The following is a 19354-nucleotide window of genomic DNA, read 5'->3' as shown; positions in this document are numbered from 1 at the left end:
TATAATGGGCTCTGCTGTTTCTATAGTGGTGTCTGGTGACTCTATAATGGGCTCCGCAGTCTCTATAATGGGCTCTGCAGTATGTATAATGGGTTCCGCAGTCTCTATAATGGGCTCCACAGTCCGTATAATGGGCTCCGCCGTCTATATAATGGGCTCTGCTGTCTGTATAATGGGCTCCGCCATCTGTATAATGGGCTCCGCCATCTGTATAATGGGCTCTGCCATCTGTATAATGGGCTCTGCCATCTGTATAATGGGTTCTGCCATCAGTATAATGGGCTCTGCCATCTGTATAATGGGCTCTGCCTTCTGTACAATGGGCTCTGCCATTTGTATAATGGGTTCTGCCATCTGTATAATGGGCTCTGCCATCTGTATAATGGGCTCTGCTGTCTGTATAATGGGGTCTGCCATATGTATAATGGGTTCTGCCATCTGTATAATGGGGTCTGCCATCTGTATAATGGGCTCTGCTGTCTGTATAATGGGGTCTGCCATCTGTTTAATGGGTTCTGCCATCTGTATAATGGACTCTGCCATCTGTATAATGGGCTCCGCCATCTGTATAATGGGCTCTGCCATCTGTATAATGGGCTCCGCCTTCTGTATAATGGGCTCAGCCGTCAGTATAATGGGCTCTGCCATCCTAATAATGGGCTCAGCCGTCTGTATAATGGGGTCTGCCATCTGTAAAATGGGGTCTGCCATCTGTATAATGGGTTCTGCCATCTGTATAATGGGCTCTGCTGTCTGTATAATGGGCTCCGCTGTCTGTATAATGGGATCTGCCATCTGTATAATGGGTTCTGCCATCTGTATAATGGGCTCCGCCTTCTGTATAATGGGCTCTGCTGTCTGTATCTTGGACTCTGCTGTCTGTATAATGGGCTCTGCCATCTCTATAATGAGCTCTGGGCTGGCCAACATTGCCGCTGCAACCGCTGCTGCCAGGAGACTGACGCCAGGCCTCAGCGTTCAGGAGTGCCACACCGGTCCTGCCATACCATCACTGATGGAACCACCGCTTCCCTTAACACCAAGTGGACCAATCCGGACCTACTGCATCTCTGCAGCCGAAGCCCAACATCTCCAATTCTGAAGCTGCCTTCTCTACCAACACTGCTGAGAAGAAGACTAAAAGGAGAGAGAGAGAAAAGAAGAGAAAGTTGGAATCGGCTGACCAGATGCTCAGCAGTGGTGGGGCTCAGGAGACTGAATGATATCTGCCCTGCCATCGCTGCCATCTTTAATGCATTTCCTTGTAGCATTTGTCTGGCAACTTGTACAATATCCTTCCTCTTATGGGGAGCCCAATACTATATACAGCGTATAACGGAGAATAAGGTTTTTATTGGCCCTTCATTACTTCATGGAGTTTATCTTCTACTTCTCTTATAATAAAACCCAGACTATCCCTGTAACTGGAATGGTCCCTGTGCCATGAACATTAGCAAATGTAACTCTTCTATCCAAAAAAGGAAGGAATGGGAAAACAGGAAAAGATGGGCTAGTAGACTGACATCAGTTGTCAGGCAAATTCCTTATTAAGGAAACAATGACAGGGAATGTAGAAAAATCATGACTGTTTTGTTCAAAGGAAGCTGTGTTTGACAGAACAATTCAGGTTTTTGAGATTGCAACAAGCAGGATCGATAAAGGAAGGCAGTGAATGTGGTATATTTGGATTTTCAATAGGCATTCGATAAGGTGTCACACACTTTAATGGCTCAGCAAGTTCATGTACAGGTATTAGCATGAAATGAGGATTGCTTAAAGAACAGAAAAAAAAGAGTAGGAATAAACTGCTCAGTTGCAGGATGATAGGCTATCACTGTGGGGTGCCAGATGCAGTGCTGCAAAACACCGGTCGGAATACATTCTAATCATAAAAGTAACCCTGAGCTTCCAGTTGCCTGTCACTTCAACATACCACTGTACACGATGACTCAGTGGTTAGCACTGCTGCCTCACAGTGCCAGGGACCCAGGTTTGCTTCCAGCCTCGGGTGACTACCTATGTGGAATTTGCACAATCCCCCCCATGTCTGCGTGGGTTTCCAGCAGGGCCTCTGGTTTCCTCCTGCACTCTAAAGATGTGCAGGTTAGGTGGATTGGCCATGCTAAATTGTCCATAGTGTCCAGGGATGCAGAGGTTAGCTGTGTTAGCTATGGGAAATGTAGGGTTACTGGGGGAAGTTCTTCCGAGTGTCAGTGTGGACTTGTTGGGCCGAATGGCCTGTTTCCACATTGTATGGATGCTACGATTTTCTTTTCTATGATTATCATGCCAACATTTCTGCCTCAGGGTTACAGCAGTGCTCCAGTGAAACTCAATACAAACTGGACAAACAAAACCTCATCGTCTGCTTGGGGACCTTATAGTCTTCAGTTCTCAATATCAAGTGATAACAATTTCAGTGCACGACCACCACCTTCCGCTTCTCTTCCCCATCTCATATGCCTGATCCTAACTGGACATTCAGCACAGCCAACCCATTTTCATCTAGTCATGGTCCTCACCATCATATAGCTAGCTTCTTTTGTTCCTTGACAAACTATTAACAATCCCTTTGCTTGCCTACTTTTATTTTCTCTATTTCTCTCTGAGTTCTGTCTCTACCTCTCTACTCATTCATTTTCTCCTCTCCCAATGCCCCATCATCACATAAATGCCACCTTTTCCTAGCAGTTCTGAAGAAGGGTCACTGCACTTGAAATGTTAACTCTGTTTTCTCTGCACGAATGCTGTTATATCTGAAAAGTTTCTCCAGGAAATTCTATTTTGTTGATGTCAGATTATCTTTGCTTTGGCTCTCCTTAAGATTTTCTCATGGGCTGCATTTTAGTTTTTTTGCACTTTCTTTCCCCGGGGCAAGTTTTTCATCGAACTCAGTTATTGTACAATTCTGATTCCTGATGAAGGGCTTATGCCCGAAACGTCGAATTTCCTATTCCTTGGATGCTGCCTAACCTGCTGTGCTTTAACCAGCAACACATTTTCAGCTATTGTACAATGTAGTCTTGTAGCAAACGATGCCTTTTGTATTTGTGTTCACTTTTGGGTATTTTGACTGGAACAGAAGCAGAATTAAAGCAGGTCATCAATATGCTGAATTAAGCTGAAAACTACAATACACAAGGAAAGCATTAGTTTCCCAGACATCCCAGAATTTAAACTGATAAAAGGCAACAGAAGTTTCTTTCAGGACAACTGACACATATTTCTACACAAAATTGCCGTAACCTTAAAGGCACCTTCTACAGACTGGTGAAATCATATCGTAGAATTCCTACAGTGTGGAAGCAAGCCATTCAGCTCATTGAGTCCACACAGAACCTCCAAAAAGCATTCTCCCCAACTCTGCATTCCCCATGGTCGATCTACCGAACCTGCATATCTTTGCACAAGTGCTGTGGGAGGAGACCAGAGGAAACCCATGCAAAAAACAGGGGAGAATGTACAAATGCCACCTGAGGATGGAATCGAGCCCAGGTCCCTGGTACTGCAACACAGTAGTGCTAATCACCGAACCACTATGCCACCCTGAAGTCTTGCTTTGATTCCATTGGATTTTTGTAAGATGTGCCAATAAAACAGTGTACAATTATTGTCCCCATATCCAAGGCAGAATCTTGGTGCAATGAAGAATAATTAGATTGATTCCCAAAGTGTAAGGTTTGCCTTATGAAGAGGGAATGAGTAGAATGGAGCATTTAATCTCTGGCATTAAAAAGAAATATGGTGATTCCATTGAAACATATAAGATTCCAAAACAGCTCGAAGGTGCTGAAGGTAAAATGTCATTTCCCTAAATGGAGAACCTTGAGTTAGGAGAGATAGCATAAGGGTAGAAGAGTTGTGATTCTGAATTGTAATAAGGAGAAATTTCTTCAGAGTGTTATGAATCCTTGCAATTATGTAACCTAGAATGATGTGGATACAATTTTCTGTGTATGTTCAAGACAAAGGTTTTTGAAATTCTAAGGAAAGCAATGGATATAAAATAGGGGAAAAACATAGATTCGACATCAAGCATCACCCATAATCATATGATTAATGACAGAACATGCACAAGTGCTGTGAAACTTGAAAGGGTTCAGAAAATTACAAGGATGTTGCCAGAGTTGGAGGATTTAAGCTATAGGGAGAAGTTGAATAGGTTAGGGCTGTTTTCCATGAAGCGTCAAAGGCTGAGGGGTGACCTTATAGAGGTTTATAAAATCAAGTGTGGAGCCACAGAAAATGGGGGAGATACTAAATGAATATTTGCATCAGTATTTACTGTTTAAGAAGGGCGGTAAAGACAAGCCAGGGAACTATAGACCGGTGAGCCTGACCTCGGTGGTGGGCAAGTTGTTGGAGGGAATCCTGAGGGTCAGGATGTACACATATTTGGAAAGGTTAGGACTGATTCTGAATAGTCAACATGGCTTTGTGCATGGGAAATCATGTTTCAAACACTTGATTGAGTTTTTTTGAAGAAGTAACAATGAAGATTGATGAGGGCAGAGCAGTAGATGTGATCTATATGGACTTCAGTAAGGCATTCAACAAAGTTCCCCATGGGAGACTGATTAGCAAGCTTAGATCTCATGGAATACAGGGAGAACTAGCCATTTGGGTACAGAACTGGCTCAAAGGTAGAAGACAGAGGGTGGTGGTGAAGGGTTCTTTTTCAGACTGGAGGCCTGTGACCAGTGGAGTGCCACAAGGATCGGTGTTGGGCCCTCTACTTTTTTGTCATTTACATAAATGATTTGGATGCGAGCAAAAGAGGTACAGTTAGTAAGTTTGCAGATGACACCAAAATTGGAGGTGTAGCAGACAGCGAACAGGGTTACCTCAGATTACAACAGGATCTGGACGAGATGGGCCAATGGGCTGAGAAATGGCAGATGGAGTTTAATTCAGATGCCTAATTTTGGGGAAGCAAATCTTAGCAGGACTTTTACACTTGATGGTAAGATCCTAGGGAGTATTTCTGAACAAAGAGACCTTGGAGTGCAGGTTCATAGCTCCATGAAAATGGAGTCGCAGGTAGATAGGATAGTGAAGAAGGCATTTGGTATGCTTTCCTTTATTGGTCAGAGTATTGAGTACAGGAGTTGGAAGGTCATGTTGCGGCTGTACAGGAAATTGGTTAGGCCACTGTTGGAATATTGCATGCAATTCTGGTCTCCTTCCTATCGGAAAGATGTTGTGAAACTAGAAAGGGTTCAGAAAAGATTTACAAGGATGTTGCCAGGGTTGGAGGATCTGAGCTACAGGGAGAGGCTGAACAGGCTGGGGCTGTTTTCCCTGGAGCGTCGGAAGCTGAGGGGTGACCTTATAGAGGTTTACAAAATTATGAGGGGCGTGGATAGGATAAATAGACAAAATCTTTTCCATGGGGTCAGGGACTTCACAACTAAAGGGCGTAGGTTTAGGGTGAGAGTGGAAAGATATAAAAGTGATCTAAGGAGCTACTTTCTCATGCAGGGGGTGGTACTTGTATGGAATGAGCTGTCAGAGGATGTGGTGGAGGCTGGTACAATTGCAACATTTAAGAGGCATTTGGATGGGTATATGAATAGGAAGGGTTTGGAGGGATATGGGCCTGGTGCTGGCAGGTGGGACTAGATTGGGTTGGGATATCTGGTCAGCATGGACAGGTTGGACCGAAGGGTCTGTTTCCATGCTGTACATCTCTATGACTCTATGAAGGACATAGATAGGGTAAATAGAAAAGATCTTTTCCCTGGGGTGGGTGAGTTCAGGATTAGAGGACATAGGTTTAGGGTGAGAGGGGAAAGATATAAAAGAGGTCTAAGGGGCAACGTTTTCACGCAGAGGGTGATGTGTGATTGGAATGGGCTGCCAGAGGAGTGGCAGAGTCTGGTACAATTGCAACATTTAAAAGACATCTGGGTGGGTATATGAACTGGAAGGGCTTAGAGGGATATGGCCCAAGTGCTGGCAAATGGGACTAGATTAGGTTGGGATATCTGGTCAGCATGGACGGGTTGGACCAAAGGGTCTTGTCCGTGCTGTACATCTCTCTGACTCTCAGTGGCTATATGATCTTACTACCAAGGTAAAGTTACCATAGTCCCAGAGGACCATATGGCTACTCACTCATTAGAGAGACAGAGAATGCCGGTGGTGGATTACACAGAGGGCCTCTGTGCCTCAGGCAAAGTTGTGAAGGACAGTCCTTCATCATGTGGGAATTGAGCCCATGCTGTTGGCCTTGTTGTGCATGACAAACCAGCTGTCCAACTAACTGAGCTCTTAATTCCATTATCTTTTTTGAATCCTTTACCATAAGATTGCCCATGAACTGTGAGTTTGTATGTAAGAATACCAGGAATAGTAACAGGAGTAGACTGTATGACCCATCAAGCCAGCTCCCCCGTTTACAACCATGGCTGATCTTGACCACTCCCCACATCCATGATTCCCTGAGAGACCAAAAATGTAACTGTTGAAGTCTTCAGTATATTCAACAATGGAGCACCCACAACTCTCTGGGATAGAGAATTCAGTGCGTTCACAGCTCCCAATGATTCCAATGTACTCCAAATTTCTTAGCTCTTCCCGTATATGTCCAACTTCATTTTGAGTATTGTTTCAGCTACTTTTGTTCACAAAAATGCATCACCTCTCACTGGTGTTGAATTCCACTTACCACTGTAAAACTCAATCATATGTCCCATCAACATCCCCCCCTTTTTTTAGCAATTTTTAACACAGTTTGAAATCCCTCCACTAATTTCATACACTTTTATCCTCACTAGTAAACTAACATGAGGTAGATTTACATCTCCTCCCTTCCTACTGAATTCTCTATCCCAGAGACTGGGGGTGCTCTGTCATTGAATATACTGAAGGCTTCAATAGATGTATTTTTGGTCTCTCAGGGAATCATGGATGTGGGGAGTGGTCAAGATCAGCCATGACTGTAAACGGGGGAGCTGGCTTGATGGGTCATACAGTCTACTCCTATTACTATTCCTGGTATTCTTATGTACAAACTCACAGCTGAAGTCAGTCAGTTGCAGCAATCTGAATACAAAGCAGTCAGTCCCTGGGCATTGCAATTCAAATCAAAGAGATGGTAAACATCAAGGTTATCAAACTATGAATTACACAGCTTATGTATCTTGCCATCCCTTGTAATAACTACAGGGCCACTGTGATGAATGTCCACTGACCACAGTATTGGCATGAGTCATTGGCCATTGTGGTGTATCCCAATTCTGCATGTGGAGGGTGATTCAATCATAAAGGCATTATACAGTCAGCAGCAATCCCCCTGCACTGGGAAGGCAATAATAACTTTATTGTGAGAAAGAAAATGGCGGGAGATTTGGAAAAGGCTCTCCATTCATGAAAGAGTCATAAAAATGGAAACAAGCGAGAGGATGTAGAAATCAGAATGCATTTGTTAACAAATGTGGAGTATATCAGAGCATAGTTATAAGGAGAATTGTGTATAACTGGGCATGACAGTGAGGGATGTAAGGTATATTAGGATTATGTTTTATTTAGTATTTTGGGATTTTGATCAGCTGGGCCAATGGGTCAAAGAGGGACAGACAGAGTTTAATTTAGATAAATGCGAGGTATTGAATTTTATTAAGACAAATCAAGGTAGCACTTACACAGTTAATGTTTGCGACCTGGGGAGTGTTGCCAAGTAAAGGAACATAGAGATTCAGTAACATAGTTCATTGAAAGTGGAATCACAGGTAGACAGGGTTGTGAAGAAGATGCCTTCATTTGTCAGAACGTTGAATATAGGATTTGGGACATCATGTTGCCCCTGTACAAGACATTGATGAGGCCACCTTTGGAGTATTGCATAAGTTATGTTCGCCCTGCCACAGGAAGGATTTTATTAAAGTGGGAAGGGTGCAGAAAAGACTTACAAGGATGTTACTAGGATTGGAGGGGGTTTGAGTTATAAGGAGAGGCTGGAGAGGCTGAGACTTTTTTCACTGGACATAGGAAGTTTAGGGATGACATTGTAGAGGTTTATAAAATCATGAGGGGCATAGATAAGATGAATAGCAAAGGCCTTTTTCCCAGGGTAGAGGAGTTCAAAACTAGAGGGTATATGTTTAGAGTGAGAGTGGAAAGATTTAAAAGGGACCTGAGGGGCAACTTTATCATCACCTGAGGATGGTGCATTTATGCGATGAACTGCAGAGGAAGTGGTGGATGCAGGTACAGTTACAACATTTAAAAGACAAATGGACAGGTACATGAATTGGAAAGGTTTAGAAGGATATGCCCCAAATGCAAGCAAATGGGACTGGTTCAGTTTGGGAAAGCTGGTTGGCATGGCAAAGTGGACCAAAGCATCTGTTTCCATACTTTATGACAGCATGATTCCAAAAATACATGTTGTTAAAGCTTTTTGCCTTGGTCTCATCAGAACAGAACGGCAAGAAAGCCAAATTTCAAAGATAACAATAATGTACATAACCTGAGAAAGGAACACTGATTGGTTGGCTTGTCAAGTCTGATAAGTTAAGGTATAGTCATATACCTCATATCTCATAGCGATAAGGGGCAGAGTATACAGCAATGAAACACTTAGGGATCTGGAGTGTAGCAAAATAATAAAGGTATATATATTGAACTGCTATTGTGTATTAAGCCATACTAATAATGGGTAAGCTCACTCACATGGGATGTTGGATACATCAGGCTGGATAATGTATATCACATCCATTGCTGGATATGCAAAGTCGGTTACATAGTGTCTCAAAATGACAATAATTAGGAGCTTGGTGTATATAATATCGCAACAACATTGTGTGGAGGGTATTTCAGTCCAACAACAGTGCAAAGATATTATAGCATGACAATGGAACGTGTGAGCATATCACAATTTTGCACTGAGGGTGATGAACTGCATTAGAAAGTGTTACAGAGATGGGTGTATGTCAGACTATCCCATAGTTTGAGGTGTGGTACATATGATATAAGTGTTACAACACAAACAGCTTGCAGCAAAGAGGAAAATAATGAAACTTTCCTGAACAGATGTCGGTCAAGGAGGAAATATTACAGTCTTTGCCAAACATGAGGAACATATACAATAAGATGAAGATACATCACCTGAATTTCATTTACTTTCTGGCAGAGCTTGAAGAGGAAAGTAACTTTCCTTTGTCAGCCCTTCAGCAACATTCGGAGATGTCAGTAATCAGCTTCAGATTCTTTTAAATCTGTTGTCATTATAAAACAATCATAAAAGATACAATGTTCTAGTTATTTGTCATTGAGAGAGCACCAAGAGGAAGCAGTGGAATCCTGACAGAACATAATTCAACTCACAATGTTGGCCCATACGCCAAATGGTTTACAATATTCACAGTATTGTGAATCCGGTCCATCAATTCCATTCATAACACACAGTGCAGTTACATAGTAAAGATAGATACGTATCAATGAGAAATGCTGGTGACCTTCATTGACCAAGATTAGACTTGCCATCACAGTAGAATTGATATTCACCAAAATAGACAGTTCTCCTTATAAGGGAGCCACTTGTTCATTGAACTCATTGTTGGCCAACACTCTGTACATTCCCATGCATTTGTTTTGCTAGTGTGGCCATCTCCATTGTACTGAGCCTGCCTGATTGCCATCTCGAAGGGGTGTGGAGGTGAATTTAGGCAGGGAGAAGGCGTTGGAAAGTTTTTCAGCTTGGTGCGTCTTACTTGGGAGAAAGTGTCTGCAAAGACGGGATTTTTGGTTGCCTTGGGGCAGTTGTGTGCTGTTTTTGGGCCTGCCACTCCCAGAAACAGTTCAGAGGCAGCCGGATGGGCTGTCTGAGTGACTAATCAGGATGGTTAGAGGGCCTGCTTCAGTACGTTGGGACTTTGTCCTACCTGCTTTATTTAATAATCAGCCCTCCAGTCCTTACACCCTCTCACTTGTCCTGTGACATCCCCATACTCTCCTTCCCAACCTGAACCTATGGTAGCAATGGCGCGTATGGAAAACCTTTAAACAACTTTGATTTCTTCATAACTTCCTTTAAAAAGCTGTTCCGATAGCCCAATAAAGTATCAAACAATGAGATTTTTATAGTTTCAATAGAAGAAGCACTGGACTTCACTTTATTTTATGTAAATAAACACTGAGCAATTCAGAAAACAGATCTAAGAGAAAAAGCCACCAGATAAGCAATGTTTATTGTGGGTCCAGTTGTTTCAATGGACTAGATGATGTCTGGGCTCTGAGACAAAAATATATAAGGGAGCTTGATGGAAATTGGGGTGAGAATCCCAGAATGGTGTCCCACTCATTGATTTTAACAGTCTGCTTAGTCTGCCAACTCTGTGAAAATTCAACCTGTAACCTTTATTGTGAAAATGCCTGTGGAACCAGTGTTGAATAAAATGTGGTGGGCCGAAGGGTCTGTTCCTGTGTTGTTCTGTTCATTGTATTATCATGCCTAACACCATTGTAATAAAGTTACTGTTGTTAAATTTCTATTGATTGCCACGTAGTGTAAGAAATACTATGGCTTTTCCCTTCTTGTTTGTAAAGACAGTTGTTCCATTTAATCTATTTTAAATCAATCCTCTCCCAGAATGATTTAGTGAGGCACAGTAAATATTACTCTTCCCTTGCAATGGACTGAAACGCTCACATGAAATATTAAGCTGTGTCATTAACATTGTTAGCATACACTTACATCCATAAGCCCATCTTTTGTGCCAAGATATGTGAGGGTGGAATGCAAGGGCAGCTATAGGTCTCATTGTCCTCTGGCTAATACTGAACAAGGCTAACCAGAAAGCATTCTAGCTGAAGGACTTAATTGGAGGCTACAATAGAAAAAATATAAATACTCTTATGCTTCATTCATCACCTTGATTCCTGATTCCAAGGTCTTCCAAGTGAAGAAGTGCCAAGTTACCAACTTCTTCAGTCAAGCCTAAAACTGTTTTTCTTTGAAGGGTTGGTGGGAAGCCAATGGAAAGTGAGTTGAGGGATACAAGGATGTCCATTCCACTTCATTACTATAACTATCCTGCCCTGGATTGCATTCCAGCACAGTTCCAGCACCAGAAATAATTTGCACAGAGAGTGAAGACCCTTTCCCTCCTGCCAATTCCAAAACAGTGGATCTTCGCCCAGTGTTAAAGTGAGTTTTTTTAATCAGATGAGATGCAATCTTAGTTGTTACGAGTTTGTTTTCATCTTGAAGAATCTGAGAATTTTGTTTTCATCAAAAAGTGAAACAGGTAGAATGATCTATTAGGTAAGAGCTTAACACACAGAGGTTAAGGGAGTTATCAATGTAGTTGGATGTTGATGAGAAGGAATTCTGAAGGGATAAGCTTCATGAACTAAATGGTCCTCCCTCTACCTTGACATTTTCTTTCGAAGCAAGCAAACACATGGCATGGAGTAGATTCCATAGGATCAAGTTAATGATGTAACTTAGCTGAATTGTAACTTATGTCTGGGGAATTTTTGTATTCTGAATGTAAAGCCTCTTTTTGGAGAGCTTGAGAGTAAAACTGAATCTACAGTTTGGCTTTTCTATTCCTGTTGTTGGGACCAGGATTTCAGGCTAGGGAAAATTCTGCAAGTTGGAATGTTTCAGAGGGAAAGAACATTTGTGTGAAATGTTTCAGACATTTGAAGAATGAAGGGAGGAGATAGAAAAGAACAGTTTACTTCCTCACAAAACTCACAGTGATAACTAAAAAAATAAGTATTTCTATTTGCATAGCTCGTTATCATTTCCAGGGCATTTCCGTGGCACTCACCTTGAGAGAGACAGTGGTGCAGTAGTAGTGTCACTAGACTAATAAGCAACAAGATCCAGGCTAATGCGCTGGAGGCATGGGTTGAAATTGCAGTTTGACAACTGGTGAATTTATATTCAATAGACTAATAAATATGGAATTGAAAGCTAGTTTCAGGGATGGTGATCCTCAGAATTTTAATTGATTGCTATAAAAACCCTTGTTCTTAAAGGATTCAAATCTGCCAATCTTATCCTATCTGGATTACATAATTCCATATCTACAGTAATGTAGTTGACTCTTAATTGCCATCTGAAATGATTTAGCAAGCTACTCAGTTTAATAGCAGTTAGGGATAGTCAACAAACTATGAAATAGTTAAAAAAACCACAGTACATAATTTATCCCTTATGCTAATTTTTAACTATTTGGCAATTGTCTCAGGGGACTCTGGGAATGAAGATTTTATAGACCCATTAAAAACCATTGTCTGAAGACAAGTCCTATGTCAGAGAGTGAGAGAAAGAATAAAGTTGTTCAAGAGGTACTTCTGGCTGTTGTGTGATAGGCCCCACAGCTGCTTTGGATTTGAGCAGGCCAGCTAATCAGTGGATACTCATAAAATTCATCATATCATGAGCTTTATTTTCTCCCTGATGAGCTTACCTTTTCCCCTGTTCAAGCACGCACTCCCAAGGAACAATGGGGTCTTGAATACTGGGAATCCATCCAAACAGCATTTGGTTACAAGTCAGACTGAGCACACTTCAGCAGAAGATATATAAATCTCTGATGCCTGACCACCATTATCTACAAACACGTTATTTTTGAAGTGAAGCTTTCCCTCGTACAAGTTTAACATGGGAGTCCCATTGAATTGTAATTAAAACAATAGGCTTCCATGCCTACAAGTCTGTTTTATTGAAATGTTTGCATTAACTGTTAGGGGAGAGAGGTAGTTCACAGCATATTGAGCAAATCTGGTAATGGGTAAGATGGCGGAAAATTAGTGGAAGGTGTTCAAAAAAGAATTTAATATCATGCAGAACCATTTTATGGGTATGAGCTCCTCTTGCCAAATAAAAAAGTCCATGGAGGACTGAAGAGATAACATTCAACATAAAACTAAAAATACAAACGTAGAGTCATAGTCATGGAGTCATCCAGCACGGAAACAGACCCTTCGGTCCAACCAGTCCATTTTCTGACAAATGGATAAAATACAAAGAACAGCAAAGGACAACAAAACACATAACGAAAGAAGAGCATGAACTTAAACTTGCAAAGGATAACAAAATTAATGCAAAAGTTGTTTAAGATTATATTCATAAGAAACATAGTCAGGAGCAATATGATAATATCAATGAAAGTGATGCTATCAATGAAAATTGGGAAATGGTTGTTATTTGAAATAATTACTTTGCCTCAATATTTACAGTGGAGAATGAGATGGTATGCCAGATATTTCAAGGAAACTAATATTAAATCAGGATCAATAAATCACCAACCCTAACAGAAACAAAATGACAGTAATGAAGAAAACAACATGTTGGAAAGTGATGAATCCTCAGCACCAGACAGTTTCTCGTTCAGGTTATTTAGTAAATTTAAGTAAATTACATTGAAGACGTCCTAACCATAAACACTCAGTTCTCTCAGTTTGGGAACCATTCCTTTAGATTGGAAAAATACACATGTCACTCTATTATTTAAGGATATTACAATTCAGATGTTATTAAGATTATTATTATTTGGAATAGTGTCTCTGCAGTTACAGTACATGATAAAGTCTTTTTTTCTTTATTCATTCACGGGATGAGGGCATCACTGACTAGGCCAGCATCTATTTCCCATCCCCATCTGCCCAGAGGTCAGTTAAGAGTCAACCACATTGCTGTGATCTGAGTCATATACAGGGCAGACTGGTTAAGGATGGCAGTTTCCTTCCCTCAAGGACATTAGTGAATCAGATGGCTTTTCTGACAATTGGCATTGGATTCATGCTCATCATGAAACTATTAATTCCAGTCTTTTAAAATTGAACTCAAATTCCACCATCTGTCAAGGCAGGATTTGAACCTAGGCCCGCAGAACATTACTTGGCTCTCTGGGCTATTGACTCCCACAAGTGACCTGTTCTGAAGTGTTCCTGTGTGACCTGATTAATAGAGATCAAAGTAAAGCTTAGTTGGTTTTGCTGGGAGGTCAGTCGTTACATTTAAAGGCCATGGCAGAAATCTCTGAGTTTAGGCACTGAGTCTCCAAAGCCCCATAAAGGTCTAGGTCTGAAACTGTATAAACCATTGTCCGGCCAATCATCCAGTTACTGTAAAGATGGGCTCACTAATTAACATTTCTTCCTAGATATAAATTTACTGTGATCCATGTTGCTATGAGAGCAGAGGAAGGAAACACAGCATCTTCCCCAAAATCACAGAATACCTCTGTCCAGTCTGCCGTGGAAAATGCTTCTTGACCTTCAGAGGGAGGCAGTATCTAGTTGAAGAGACATGTCCTGCAACCATGTCAGGAGTTTCATTCTGGCATTGCCAGGGGAAAGCAGAAACTTCCAAACAGGCTTTATAATCGTGTTGGGTGTAGAAACTCTGGAAAAACTGAGGCGTCCACAGATGGCCACAAAGTTACTATTTAGCGGAATGTGGATAGAGGAATTCATTTGAAATGGTGGCAATGTGGACAGTTTCCTAAATCTCATGAAGAATGAAATGGGTGATAAGTTTAAAATGGGAACTTCACTTTCTGTAGGTTTAATTATAATTGAGTATAGCTGTTAAAAAGTTATGTTGAGGTTGTACAGGCCATCGGTGAGGCCTCTTCTGGAGTACTGTGTCCAGTTGTTATAGGAAGGATATTATTAAACTGGAGAGGGTTTAGAAAAAAATGACCAGGGTGTTGTCGGGAATGGAAGGTTGGCCTTATAAGAATAGGCTGGGACCTTTTTCACTGGAGTGTGGGAGATTGAGCGATGACCATACAGAGGTTTATAAAATCATGAGGGGTTTAGATATGGTGAATGACAGGTGTCTTTTCCCTAATGTGTGGGATTTCAAGAGTGGGAGGCATATTTTTAAGGTGAGAGGAGAAGGTTTTTAAAAGGACATGAGGGGCAACATTTTTACACATAGTATGGTTTATATGTGCAGTGAACTTGCAGAGGAAGCAGCAGATGCAGATATAGTTACAATACTTAAAAGACATTGGATAAGTACATGAATAAGAAAGGTTTGGAAGGGTATGAACCAAGTGCAGACATGTGGGACCAGGTTCGTTTGGAATTATGGTTGGCTGGACTGGTTGGTCAGAAGGTCTGTTTCTGTGCTGTTTGACTCTATAACTCTATAAGTTACCTACAAAAAGGAAATAGTGTTTAGTCGATATTTCTTTTTAAATCATTTGTTGTAGTCTAAGTTTTAGAATGTAAAATCTTCTTGGGTCACTCTTCCAGCTAGAAACTGCAGGTCAGAATCTCTTCTTAAAAGTTGTTGGTTTCTACAACATTTGTAAGAAAGGTGATGGAGGGAAACTGGAATGATACCAGGGCACTAATGATTTACTCATAAAGAGAGATTTTGCAAACTAGGGTTGTATTCCTTGGCAGATTAATCAATGCATTGAAGGTAATAAGGAGAGTGATAAAATAGAAAGAACAAAATGATTTCTGCTGGTTGGAGGCTCTGTAACAAGAGTCTTCATCATTCTTCTTCATTCCTGATGAAGGGCTCTGGCCCGAAACGTCGAATTTCCTATTCCTTGGATGCTGCCTAACCTGCTGTGCTTTAACCAGCAACACATTTTCAGCTGTGATCTCCAGCATCTGCAGACCTCATTTTTTACGCTCTGTGACAAGAGTCAAGATTAGAGTGGTGCTGGAGAAGCACAGCAGGCCAGGCACTGACTGAGGAGCAGGAAAAATCAATGTTTCCGACAGGAGCCCTTCATCAGGAATGAGGCTGGGAGCCTCGGGGGCACATTGGCTAAAATATTAGAGCCAGACCTTTCAGGAGTGAGGGTACAAAAGACACACAAGGGTGCTAGACATTTGGAATTATCTTCCACAAATGTCAATTGATGCTAGGTCAATTGATCTTTTTAAATTGTAGATCTGTCAATCAAATGTATCAGATGATATGTGACAAAGATGGATGTATGTAGTTATGCTGCAGATCAGTGATAGCTACGTCGGAAGCTGGAACAGACTTGATGGGCTAAATGGCCTCCATCTATTAGTGTCTTCTCATAATCTTTATGTACTGCCCTTCACTGAAGGATGCTCATATGTCGGAAGGAGGGAACAGTTTTAGGTTTGGCTCTGATGTTGTTCTCCATTGGATAGTCCATTGCATGAGAAACTGACAAGTCAATGACACTATTGGAACCATAAGCCAGCATCAGTCAGCACTTCCAAGAGAGGAGGAAAGGAGAAAAACGCAGGAAAGCAAAAATAAAATGATATTATAAATAGTTTGTGAGAAGATTTGTAGCTCAGGTGCTCGTTGTTGTGGTTCTGTTTGCCAGGCTGGGAATTTGTGTTGCAGACTTTTCGTCCCCTGTCTAGGTGAGCCTCCTGTGAAGTGTTTCTGTGATGTTTCCTCCAGCATTTATAGTGGTTTGTCTCTGCCGCTTCTGGTTGTCAGTTCCAGCTGTCCGCTGCAGTGGCCAGTATATTGGGTCCAGGTTGATGTTTTTGTTGATAGAATCTGTGGATGAGTGCCATGCCTCTAGGAATTCCTGGCTGTTTTCTGTTTGGCTTGTCCTATAATAGTAGTGTTGTCCCAGTCGAACTCATGTTGCTTGTCATCTGCGTGTGTGGCTACTAAGGATAGCTGGTCGTGTCGTTTCATGGCTAGTTGTTGTTCACAGATACGGATCGTTAGCTGTCTTCCTGTTTGTCCTATGTAGTGTTTTGTGCAGTTCTTGCATGGGATTTTGTACACTACGTTGGTTTTGCTCATGCTGGGTATCGGGTCCTTTGTCGTGGTGAGTTGTTGTCTGAGAGTGGCTGTTGGTTTGTGTGCTGTTATGAGTCCTAGTGGTTGTAGTAGTCTGGCTGTCAGTTCAGAAATGTTCTTAATGTATGATAACGTGGCTAGTCCTTTGGGTTGTGGCATGTCCTCATTCCGTTGTCTTTCCCTTAGGCATCTGTTGATGAAATTCCTAGACGTGATGGTACAGAGAACACCTAACGGAGAATTCACCACAAAGGTATACAGGAAAGCCACACACACAGACCAAGTCCTGAACTACGAAAGCAACCACCCCAACACACACAAAAGAAGTTGCATTAAGACACTATTCAAAAGGGCCACAACACACTGCAGTACACCAGAACTGCAAAAAGAGGAAGAAGGACACCTTTACAATGTATTCGCCAAAAACAGATACCTCCGCAATTTCATCAACAGATGCCTAAGGGAATGACAATGGAATGAGGACATGCCACAACCCAAAGGACTAGCCACGTTACCTACATCAAGAACATTTCTGAACTGACAGCCAGACTACTACGACCACTAGGACTCATAACAGCACACAAACCAACAGCCACTCTCAGACAACAACTCACCAGGACAAAGGATCCGATACCCAGCATGAGCAAAACCAACGTAGTGTACAAAATCCCATGTAAGGACTGCACAAAACACTACATAGTTCAAACAGGAAGACAGCTAACGATCCGCATCCATGAATACCAACTAGCCACGAAACGACACGACCAGCTATCCTTAGTAGCCACACGCAGATGACAAGCAAAATGAGTTTGACTGGGACAACACTGCTATTATAGGACAAGCCAAACAAAGAACAGCCAGGGAATTCCTAGAGACATGGCACTTATCCACAGATTCAATCAATAAGCACCTCGACCTGGACCCAATATACTGGCCACTGCAACGGACAGCTGGAACTGACAACCAGAAGCGGCAGATTCAAACCACTATAAATGCCGGAGGAAACATCACAGAAGCACTTCACAGGAGGCTCCCAAGCACTGAGGATGTTACCTAGACTGGGGACGAAACGTCTGCAACACACATTCCCAGCTCGGCGAACAGAGCCACAAAGATATTATAAATACTTTTACCCAACATTTGTAACATGGATGGATTCCAATGGATGTGTTCTTCCATTTATAATACCAAAGGCAACCCATCCAAATGATGTAATGACCATTGTAATTGGAAAACCTTAATTGGGAAGATTACAGTTCAAGCAGTTGGCTCTGCTCATTGCACTAGAGAGTTATACAGCCTGTGCAGAGATAATTATTTTACCCAAATCTTTTCATGGCAGTCTCTGATTACTATGTGTGATGCAAAAAAGGAAACCAACTTCACTTAAAGCTCCACTTAAGGAGACAGATTTAATGGCTACTACATCTCAACACCACCACTTAATGCCTGCATAAACCCTCTGAGGCAGTGACCACCTACTAATGAAGACCTCCCAAAAACAGTCCAAATGTTGGCCATTGGACACCAGTTGCATTGTGGTGTTCTCCATTAAAAATATCAAGCACCATGGCATGGTACAGGAGAAATTTCACTGGTATATAATTTTAGCAATAAGGTCAGTGTGTGCGTAAAGCACAATTTCTCAGTTTGCACTGACGTCAACCTTTTCAGCAAAGATGCAAAGGATCTCGTTCCCAGTGCTTGCATTTAGTGTTAAGATACCAATCTGTCAATCTGCTCCCAGCTGTGTTTTGACAGCAGCCCTTGCACATCAACCTCTCATGTGGTTTCAGAATCCGATGGACCTGCCGTACAGAAACTATGCTGGAACCTTGACGGGTTTTGTTTTACATCTGTAACACGTTAAAAATGTAATCTTGAAATACGGAGAACTTTCAACATATTTTATTTATTTAATTTTCAATGCATGTTCTTGACAAGCGCATGGACATGAAGATATAAGAACCGCCATCATCTCCTTGTGATGTACAATCGTTCTTCCAAGAACTAAATCCAGCTGAAGAGCTTGTAAACAGCATTCTGACCAGGCTCACCACAGACAATAAAACTGAAAATGTGTTTTTGCTTATGAAATTATTACTTGCAGAATATTTAAAAATTAACCCATTTGGCGCCATGGCAGACATTGTGATTGTGGTTTTGATCATCCAGAGATACAATGAATTGAGATTGTGCCGTCCATACACACTCTGATGTTCTGTATGAATTTTCACTCAAACATGGCAGAGAACCATATCAATCCAGTAATGTGCAGGTTAAGTGAATTGGCCATGCTAAGTTGCCCATAGGATAGGTTATTAGTTAGGGGTAAATATAGGGTAGTGGAATGGATCTGGGTGGGTTACTCTGTGGAGGGTCAGTGTGGACTTGTTGGACTGAAGGGCATGTTTCCACACTGTAGGGACTCTAATTCTAAAAAAAAGTCAATTCTATCAGTGCCAGCTCCCTGGAGAACTGTATCAACAATCCACAGGGTCTCTATTCCCCCATGGCACATTCTGCTTCTCTAGGATTTATTCAATGTTCTTTTCAATATTATTGTATCCTCTTCCACCACCATTTCAGATTGCAGTTTGTAAAGACAAAATAAAAATTCTC

Source organism: Hemiscyllium ocellatum, chromosome 14 (genome assembly GCF_020745735.1).
Source record: "Hemiscyllium ocellatum isolate sHemOce1 chromosome 14, sHemOce1.pat.X.cur, whole genome shotgun sequence".
NCBI lineage: Eukaryota > Metazoa > Chordata > Chondrichthyes > Orectolobiformes > Hemiscylliidae > Hemiscyllium > Hemiscyllium ocellatum.
The sequence above is the reverse complement of the archived record's forward strand: the minus strand, read 5'-3'. Positions refer to the sequence as shown.